Source organism: Macadamia integrifolia, chromosome 7 (assembly GCF_013358625.1).
Source record: "Macadamia integrifolia cultivar HAES 741 chromosome 7, SCU_Mint_v3, whole genome shotgun sequence".
NCBI lineage: Eukaryota > Viridiplantae > Streptophyta > Magnoliopsida > Proteales > Proteaceae > Macadamia > Macadamia integrifolia.
In genome coordinates, this window is record NC_056563.1 from 523,875 (window position 1) to 533,990 (window position 10,116).

The 10,116-nt window shown below is 37.2% G+C and overlaps 1 long non-coding RNA gene across 1 annotated transcript; it reads left to right on the top strand.

Moving 5' to 3' along the window:
* Nucleotides 1-7,144: 7,144 nt before the first annotated feature.
* On the top strand, nucleotides 7,145-7,676 carry LOC122083899. The gene is made up of 2 exons (XR_006141750.1): nucleotides 7,145-7,224; nucleotides 7,379-7,676. It is a non-coding gene; the product is annotated as an uncharacterized LOC122083899 (long non-coding RNA).
* The last annotated feature ends 2,440 nt before the right edge of the window (nucleotides 7,677-10,116 follow it).

Genomic DNA, 10,116 nt, shown 5'->3' on the forward strand with positions numbered 1-10,116 from the left:
AGCCACACCAAGTCATCAAAAATCAACATTAAGCCACATCAAATCATAAAAAATCAATAAAAGTCACATTAAGTCATAAAAAATAAACATTTAGAGAAATGCCTTTGTTCTATAATAAGTTTGACTAATCAAATTATTTTATTTTTACATGAGATTTTTTGTATTAGGTATAAGACAAAATCAGTTTTCCAATAAGTCTAAGATTACTTAAATATGAGTTGTAATGATAAAGTTTTGTTCTAGTCAAACTTATTTTTAAAGTGCGTGAATGCTGTTAAATCTTGAATAAAAATAAATTTATAAACATCAAACAAAAAATTATTTTACTAAACTTTTGGTTTTTAGCAATGTTTTACCATGATAAAATTTATAAAATTTTCAGAATTGAGAAAAAACCTAGCATTTGAAAGTTGAAAATAACCCATACAACCAAAAATCCAATTTTTATTCTTGGACTAGGGGGTTGACTTTTTATCATTTTGGAATTTGATTTTTAAACTATTTTTATTGGACTCAAATAGGGAGAGTATTTGCTTATTTATAAATAATATATCAACTAAATGAATATTTACTTAAATGATATTTGGCATAAATAAGTGCCCAAATATAATGCGACATGCAGTGCAATAAGGCGAGGGTCGCCTAGGCCCCAGGTAAATTGCCCGCCTTGGCATTGCCCAACACCTTGACAACTATGTGCACACTTGGGAAAATATATCTTCTTAATGTATGAATGGATTTGACAACCAACCAGACCCATGACTGCAGGATTTTATAAACCAGAGAACAACAAGTAATCACCCAAAATTAGGCAGCAAACAACATTCCAGAAGTAAGAGTCAAACAGTCATTGTAAACTAGAATTTTCAAACCCAGAATTTGGAATTTCTGAAACAAAGATTACACCAAACAAATAGACTAACCAGAAACAGGTATATAGTACTAGATAAACCACAATAAAAAACAAATACCACAGGAGCAGGTAAGTCAAACCAAATCTGAAATCTGGGCAGAAACACAGTCGGTCAGAAGTATTTAACACCTCAGATCAGAAAAACCCATGGTCTCATTGGTCACAAATTAAGGTCAAATATCCCTCTTAATAAACCCAACAATCAATCAAAAGGGGAGGGCCATCTGCTAACTCTATCTTCAGAACAATATAGGGGCAGCAGGAGAGAAACTTGAGATTTCTAAAACCAGAAATCAAAAGCAGTTCAGATCCCTTACCTGATTTGAAGAACCTTGCAATTAACTTTGAAAAGAAAGAAATAATAGTTGAAAAGACCTCTTGGACTTTACGCCGCAAAGAGTCAATTGGATCAAACACCAATTCCTTCAGCCTTGATCAAACACAAGACAACTCTTCATGAAGAAGACAATAGCAACAACCATTATTTTTTTATCAAAATCATTCTAGGCTTTTAGGAGCCTCCTCTTCTTTATTTATAATGTTAATGGGGGAGGGAATTACAAAATAGAAGGTTCCTCAAAAAGGAAACCAAATATTCTCCTAATACAATAGTTATTAAAAACTGAAATTAGAAACTAGTTGAAAAATGAAACTAACTACTAATAACTTAACTCAATTAACAACTTAACTCATAAGGAAACAAATATAACTCAAATCAAGCCCAATTAAAAAGAAAACTAATGAAAATGGAAACTAACTAATAATCCCGTACTCAATCTTAGAGCCCCCCTTTTAGATCCAAAAAAAGTGGTCTATTACACTCAAAATACATGGGATCAAAGACCCAACATGTTTGGAACCCAACCTTAGACTTATTCCTAATAAAACAAGCCTATTTTGGTAATTAATCTGCATCACTTCTTCTTCTTTCTCATTGGTTGTCGGATCAAAAAATTTCAAGGGTTGCTGCAATATTGAAAGAGGGGGTGTTTTCACCCCCTTCGACTCTTCTATATGGTACAATTTTGATCACAGATGGTGATCTTTCTTTTGGTATGTGATCGGATTGACTTGCGGTTTTAGTCTTATTTTCATTGCTTCTCATTATGTGGTGATCTCCACTTCTTTTTTTATTTTTCTTTTTTGGATCGATTCCTGGTGTCTCAGGCTAGCGGTATCCATTACTGTTAGTGATTTCTTTTTTGGATACTGTTGAGGCTAGCGATGGCTAAGAATAAAAATGTCCTAACTGAAGTGGTGTCCTCATCCTCAAACCGGATTACTGAAAAGAAATTTGAAGGAGTTGATAATTTTCAGCAATGGAAGAAAGTATTCAATTGGTCCTCACAGGAAGAGATCAACAGGGTCATCTAACAGGAACTAAACCCACAAGAGATACGACATGGGAAACCATTGATGTGAGGATTTTGGTGCAAATGTTGAACTCCATGGAGAACCACATTGTAGATTTGATCGGCCATATTGATACAATGAAAGATTTGTGAGAATATGTAGAAATTTTGTATTCAAGACAGAACAACCTCTTTCACAATTATGAATTGTCTCAGGAATTCTATCGGGATAATTGGAAGGGTCGCCCTATCACCCAATATTTTTCTAACTTTAAGAGAAGGTATGAAGAGCTAAATTCATTGCTACCTATCACAAGTGATGTCAAGCGCAGCTACAGAACCAGCGAAAGCAAATGGTTATTATGGGGTTTTCGGGTGCTCTTGGACAAGGTCACAGGGATATGATTCAATCCATGATCAAATTCTTGGATGATGTGAGCAACATCCATCTTTAGGACATCATACCACACTCGATCCTAATATCCTACAAAGTGTAAAGGAACTAAATACCTCAGATTAATGAGATTGGTGGACTAATCTACCCAGGCGACCTTATAAGGCTTTGGGTGGGGCTCTAGTTTGAGTCACATTCGTGCAACAACGCTCTTGGCCACCATATTCATGCAACTCCCGCTATCTATGGCGACACGGCAATTCTTGCCCTGATGACTTGTGTGAGTGATAAAGATGTTGATTCGTCGTCAATCGTCGTTATTCTTAGGTTGTGAGACCATGCACCACATAATACCGAGCTTGAGGTCACTAGCCTCTTCGGCATCCTCATCAGATATGGTCTCATTTGGCCTATGATCCTTATACTCATTGTCCTGAAAGCCCTCTTGGTCATCATCTTCAGGATCTTGCTCTCCCAAATAAAGAGGGAACAAGTCATAATAAAGTGCCAAAGAGGTGCATGCATTTCAAGGTTCTTAACAGTAATAAGTACTATGACCAGTCCTTAGTTTGCAGTCAATTATTGAAAATCAATTACTGTTCATATGCAGAAATATCACAGAGGGTAAGTATAAGCATCCAAGAAAAAGAAATCTGCAGGGATTAAGCATGCGACTGGAGTGGGGGGTACAAATAAAAAACTGTATTATCTTAGTAGCAGCAGGTAGGTGTTTCTGGTATGGGGAGATAAAAGAGAAGAAAATAAAAACCAGAAGTGAAAGAATAGAAGAAGAAGAGGGGGGGGGGGATTGCTTACCTTAACCACCGATAGAGAGACGAAGAGAGCCCATCGCTGGTGAGAAAAGAGAACAGAGAATCACGTTGTGGGGGGAAGAACAGAGTCTTGCGTCATCCACAATTCGGCCTTTTGTTTCTTTTCATTCATTCATTAAAAATCTGGCCATCGGCCTTACAATGTATTTATAAAATAAAACTCCAAGAAAAATTCAAACAGAATCTGCTAAATGAAAGAGTTCTAATACTTTAGGAAACAAACAAAAAGAATAAAAAACAGAATCTGCTAAATAGGTAAGGAGTCCTAACTCCTAACCTCATAGGGAAATAAAAAATACTATTTAATTTAAACAGATTTACTTCTTAAAAAAAAAAAACCATAAATTAGCTCCTCCTTGCGTTGACTGCTAGTGGGGTCCATGTACAGCTGCCTTAGTCGCTGCGTGTCTCTCCAAAGGTGGGCCCCAATCTGATCCTTATCCATCCAGGCAAATAGAGCCCAAGTTGGATGGTCTTCTGTGCCATCTCCTCTGGTAAACCCTAAAGTTGGACTGATGTCCCCATCAGATAGGTAGACCAACAACTACTGATTGGCGCCAAGACTACCAACCACACTGGGGTAGCGCCAACCACACCTGGCTGACTCTATAAAACCAAAACTAGTCGATCCTGTACATCATATCTCGTATGAACACCGACCACTATTGGTCAACTCCATAGACTAAGTCCACACCATCTTGCCCGCCACTACCGACCACCTATTGATAGGTGGACATTATGCCTCTACCACCCAAGTATCTCGTTTATGAGACCCATCTCCACCATCCACATGTCAAACAGATTCCTCTTTATTAAACCATAATTATATCAAAACCTAATCCAGGTTTCCAAACTCAACAATGACCAGGTTGACGGTTATCAAATCTATAAATAATAATGGTTGCGCTAACCATTAAGAGATCGGCCACCTCATCTGAGAAGGAGACCTGTCCACCAATATCGTCCAAGTCCACATCAGCAGGGATAGCGACCAGCCATCCAATGAATAAGAGCACCAACCGGTATTTAAGCAGGAGTTAGAGAAATCAAGGGGAAGACACTCAAAACACTCTGGACTCTACTTCACCTCCTTCCTTTCTTCACAATATTACCGATTTAGGACTCAGAGCCTCCTTCCCCAAGTCACGGGCCAGTTTCTTATCCGTTGATTGCATATCTTCACTGACTGGGAATCTGCATCAACAGGGAGTATGAATCGAAGGCAGGGTAGTTGCCTGCCCATTACAAGCAGCCTCCCCAGCCAACCCCCTAAGAGAGCTAGTGAAGTGATCAGTAGCCCTTCCTCCTACTATGAGGCACTATGCTAACTCTAAAACAGGATTCGAAGGGATTTTCAAGTTGTAGATTGAGTTTTATAACCCTAGTTCTCTAGGTTCGTTATGTGCCCATTGCTTCAAGGACAGTTCAATGCAAGAACAACTGGATTAACTAAACAAGATGATTTTTGTTCTGCAATTTCTTGAGAGCGGCCTTATTTAGCATATACATTTGGCATAGTTGCATTCGTTCCAAAAATTTTCAAACCATAAGAATTTGGGTATGGTATGCAATGCAATATCAATGCCCTCAAAATTAATTTCTTAATTTCATCAAACTCAACCAAAAATAATGAACAACTAAACTTCAGGTAGACTCACAGGGTAGGCTTCGATGTCCTTGATACAGTAATTAATAATGTGAACTGGATATCCTCAGCAAGAGAAGAAATCCAGCAGCTACACCCCACGCTCCTCAAATTTCTCCTCGTAAGCTGCTATCTTTTCCATGGGTGTTCTCCACATCCAGGTTGAGAAGAGTATCGCTAATCGTCAATCCAGACAGTGTGACGTCGCCATTCGGAAGGAAAGAGACAAGAAACTAAGGAATGAAGAACAGAATTAATACTGCAATGGCAACGAGGGGTGAGAGTTCATACCAAAAGGAAAGAAAAAATGACACTATATGTATATATGTGATGATAAATTGCAAAAAACACTTACTACCTAAAAACCAAAAAAAGCTTGCAAAAAACACTCTTGAATTTTCAAAATTGAATTTTGAAAAAATCCCACTTGAGTCTTGATGATACTACTATAATAGGGTTTTTTCTTCTTTTTAGGTTTTAAGACAATTCAGTTTGATTTCGGTCCGAACCGACGATTCTTACATCTGAAATCGAAATCGAACCAAAGAGCACCCTCATATACTCAAACCGAATCCAAATTAATTCGGCTCAATATCGGTTTCACTTCCCAATTGACCCCCTTAGTAAGAATTCTCTTTGTTCGATGCAGCCATAAAGCTGGGGAGCGGGTATTGTGGGTGGCGGGATAGGATGGGAAAAAAGGAAGGGAGAAGGGATCCGGTTCTTCTCCAATGTGTTGGGTCCTCAACATGACTTCTGACAGTTAAGAGGATCTAGACACAAGTCCCAAGTCCCAACACACAGACACGTGCCTCAGGTCCTCCCAATCTTTAGATACTGTGTTGGGCACCCAACATGTTGGAAAAAATCTTTTTCCTTGGGGAGACGGGGGAGAAAGACTAACTAACCGCCAAAGAGAGAGAGAGAGAGAGATCTAGAGAGAGAAGCAGTGGTTGAGAATATCAGATTGCAATACTTGATGGGTTGAACGGTTGAGCTGCAGAGATTGAGAACCCACAATCAATAAGATAAAGATTCCATTACACCCCATTAGCATGTAGAGGGTGACTAACTCTTCCTTTTCTATGCAAAAATAAAACTTAATTATAACTTATCAAAATATTGTACATGACTATGAAAATATATTTCCGTGTCACGTTTCATAAAAACTGCTGCTTTGCCAACTTCTTGCTTAAATTACTCTCCTATGAAACACAATTATTTATATTTAATTCCAAATTTAATTTTGGAATCCTTTCCATGTGCGAAGAATAATTTGGATCCTCCGAATGCTCTCTAGCCAGCTCCCCGGCCTTCCTCTAATTATGTTCCTTTTCTCTCTCTCTTCCATTTCCACATAGGCTGATTAAAGTTTTTCTATTAGCTCTTTCACAAAATCCTCCTTAGGAGCGTCCATCTTGGGCAGCTCCTCAATGCAATCCTTGATTGCTAAAATTTTATCATCTTTTTGTGGCAATAAAATCTTGTCTAAATGAGCTCTCCAAGTCAACCAATTGATTACTTCCATTTTCGTCCTCCAAATAAGGAGAAAAATGAATTGTATTTTATCATTCAAATTCGAATCAACAAGCAACACGCCATCCAACTTGTCTTTCCCTAATCCCCCTTCCAAAATAAGTCTGCACAAAGAAACAAATCAAAAGAGATATATAAAATATAAAGCTGTGTACAACCAAAATTTAACATCATTTCCCTTCCTTTGTCAGTCAAATCTGAAAGATTTTTTTTTTTGGTAAGGAAATCTGAAGGATTTCATATCAAAGCAGTGAATCAGGTTATGGTGTGCACTGGTAGATTTTCCCTTCCGAAAGCCAGTCACACCTTGAAGGATCTGATTTTTCCTATCAAGGAAGAGAATAAACCATATAGGAAAGTTAAAATAGTTTTCCTAATAAAGACTCTCTTTACTATTCCAGCAACTTGAGAGAGATCTAGTCCTCCTATATAATAACAGCCCAACAGTTTACATCCTCCGACAGCAATCCCCAAATATTAAGAAATGGAGAAAGCAAGTTCTCTAAAATTCAGTTGCTTAGTGGTTCTGTTGGTTTTGGTCGTGGCCACAGGTTAGTTCCACTTCTCTCTCTCTCTTGTATTTTCTTTATTTTTCTTTTTTATGTTTGGACTCTAGTTTTCATTTCTTTTCTACGAATTCTTGTAACCGACCTCATTTAGTTGAGATAAGACTTAATTTATTGTTGTTTATTATTGTACATGCAGGAGGAGACATGCCATAGTCAATAGTGCGTGGGGTGGAAGCACTATTTTTGAACTGGATCGAACGGGCTTGACCAATGTGATTCAATTTTTGAAATTATGAGAGAGAGAGGCCCACGGGTGTCCACCAGTTGGTTTTGATTCTGTCTCACAAATATGGTTCAAGGAATTGGTATCAGATTGGGAGATCATCTAGATCAGTATCGAATCTTGGGAAATTCTATATTGGTGGATCAGTACATGGTACAGATCAAGAGTAAAAAGGTCAAAAAAAATTAAATGAAAATCACCGATTAAAAAATGTCTGATCTAATATGATTCTACTTGATTTGCTTTATAAAAAGAAGATAATAATGAACTTCTACGAAATGATTTCACGGGATTCAATGAATTGTCTCGATTATAGGCATGGATTTAGTTCTTGGTATTGGTCCTTGTCGATACCGATCTGGATTGGTATCGGAGAGGATCGGTAGGTATCGGTCACTTTTGCCCCATGCTTTTCAGAAAAATACGTTTTTTTTTTTTAACCCCTAAAACGATACTGGTAACTAATCTGGATTGGTCAAGGATTGGGGATCGTCCTCAGCCGATATCGATACGACCGATACGATACCGATACTTGAAACCATGATTGTGGGATATCATTGAGAAATAAGAATCAGTGTAATAAAAAGTTTTTCTACGATCCATGTAGTATAAAGTGAGTTAATCATCCACATTGGTATCTTATTGAACAAAAGGCAATGATATTGTTCTTCCATTAATCAAGAATTTCGATTTTTGAAAAGTATCATATAAGCCATAAAAAAGGTTTCAATTTATTCAATAACGATTTGAAGACCTATTGATTCTAACAACTGATTGCCAAGTTGATTATTCTAACCTTTCAATTTTGGATCTCAGACTGTTACCAAAAATAAAAAAAATTGTGGATCCTAACTTCATGAATGAGGATATTTCCAAAAACCGTCTGACCCCAATTCAACTTCTAAGACCGTGCTCGCAACATAACATGTTTAGGACGGACTCGGACTAATTAGCTATGATTTTGGTTGCTTGGTTCAAAATCGGACCTTTATCTAATCAGTCAGTCCTTGAATAGTCTTGCGTGGGAACCAGGTATTGATCAATCCCTAAGACCCTATTTGTCTAATTGTGAAAAGTGAAAAAGGTAATAAAGGGTGGGATGGTTTGGAACCTTACTATAAAATCCCAAAAAACATGGTTGTTTGGATGCAATTTCCCAGTGATAAGTTTTGGTGTAATTATGAACATGTTGGCTGACGTGGTAGCTTCATTCTCCCACCCCCACCCCTCAAGAAAATCCCCTATCATTTTCGATAGGACTTTGTGGGAAAGTGAGGGGAAAATCCATTTATATAATGTGACGTCTATAAAACTATGGTTTCTGATATTTCTATTATCCCACCCTTTTTTTCTTGGAAAATGAATGGGGCCTAACCGATCCTTAGAATAAATAATCGACCGTCAAGCCTAAAACATATTGGAAAAGGAGCTCATATATTTGGCCCTTAATTAGTTGTTCTCTCATAAAATTAAAGCATGGGAGAGTTTAGAATTGTAGAAGAGGTTAATTGAGAGGTGGTTGTTTCTTGTTATTTCGTATAGGGACAATGTTGGAAGCAAATATGAGATCCAATCTTTTTCACTCTAGGGCATAGTTAGTGCATGAGGCTCCTGCATGTGCGAGATCCAGAGGTGAGAACTACGCAACCTTTGACCACGAGGTTGCAACATTTATACCTTATTGTTGTACCATTAGGTCACTCTAGAATCTAGATCCATGATTAATGGTTTCAAGCATATTGTCTCACGAGTTGATTATCTTTGTGGAAATCTAACTTTTTTATCTTATGCAGGTCGTATGGTTCTCATTCAATCGGTTGTGTTTTCAATCACTTATTTAATGGATTGTTTAGTATTCCCTAAACAAATTGCAGGAATCTCCATCTACTTGAGATTCTAGAATGGTGACAATGGTGACTTCAAAAAGCTTCATTTGATAGGTTAAAAAAAATTTGCTCTCCCGAATGCCGTGGACTTGGACTGAGAGATTCTGCATCTTAGAATAAGGCCCTACTACTTAAACTTGGTTGTCATCTCCTCTCTGATCAAAACTCTTCGTGATCCCAAATTTTGAAAGCCAAATATTTTTTGAAGAGATTCATATTTGATTCTTCCACCTTGAAGAAAAGATGATCAATTACATGGAACAATATAAATGGTATCTCACCCATTTTGACAAAATTGGTGTATATTAAAATTGGTAATGGTGGGAATTAGTTATTATGGGCTAACCCATGGATCTCTGATATGCCCAACTTCACAATCTCCAACTCCATCATCCAATGTAGTTCTCTTAATCAGGTCAAGGATTTTCTGATTCATAATTCTTGGAATTTACCAATTTTAGCTTAATCTTCACCGATGTCTATTGTTAATAAAATCATCAAGATTCTTGTTTTATGTGTAAAGACAAATGGTGGTGTTTGCTATCAACTACAAAGCTAGCTGCTAAGTTTTTTATTTTGGTTAAAACTACTAAATCTATCAGATTCTCCAATAGGTCTTCATGCTCTTCTGTTTGCTCACAGTGGTGGTCATACTAAAAAGAAAATCCATCCCAAATTTAAGATCTTTTTTTCCGGAGAATTTTCTTGATGGCATTCCTATTATGGATGTTATGAGGGAAATGGATAAACATTGATCGTACTTGT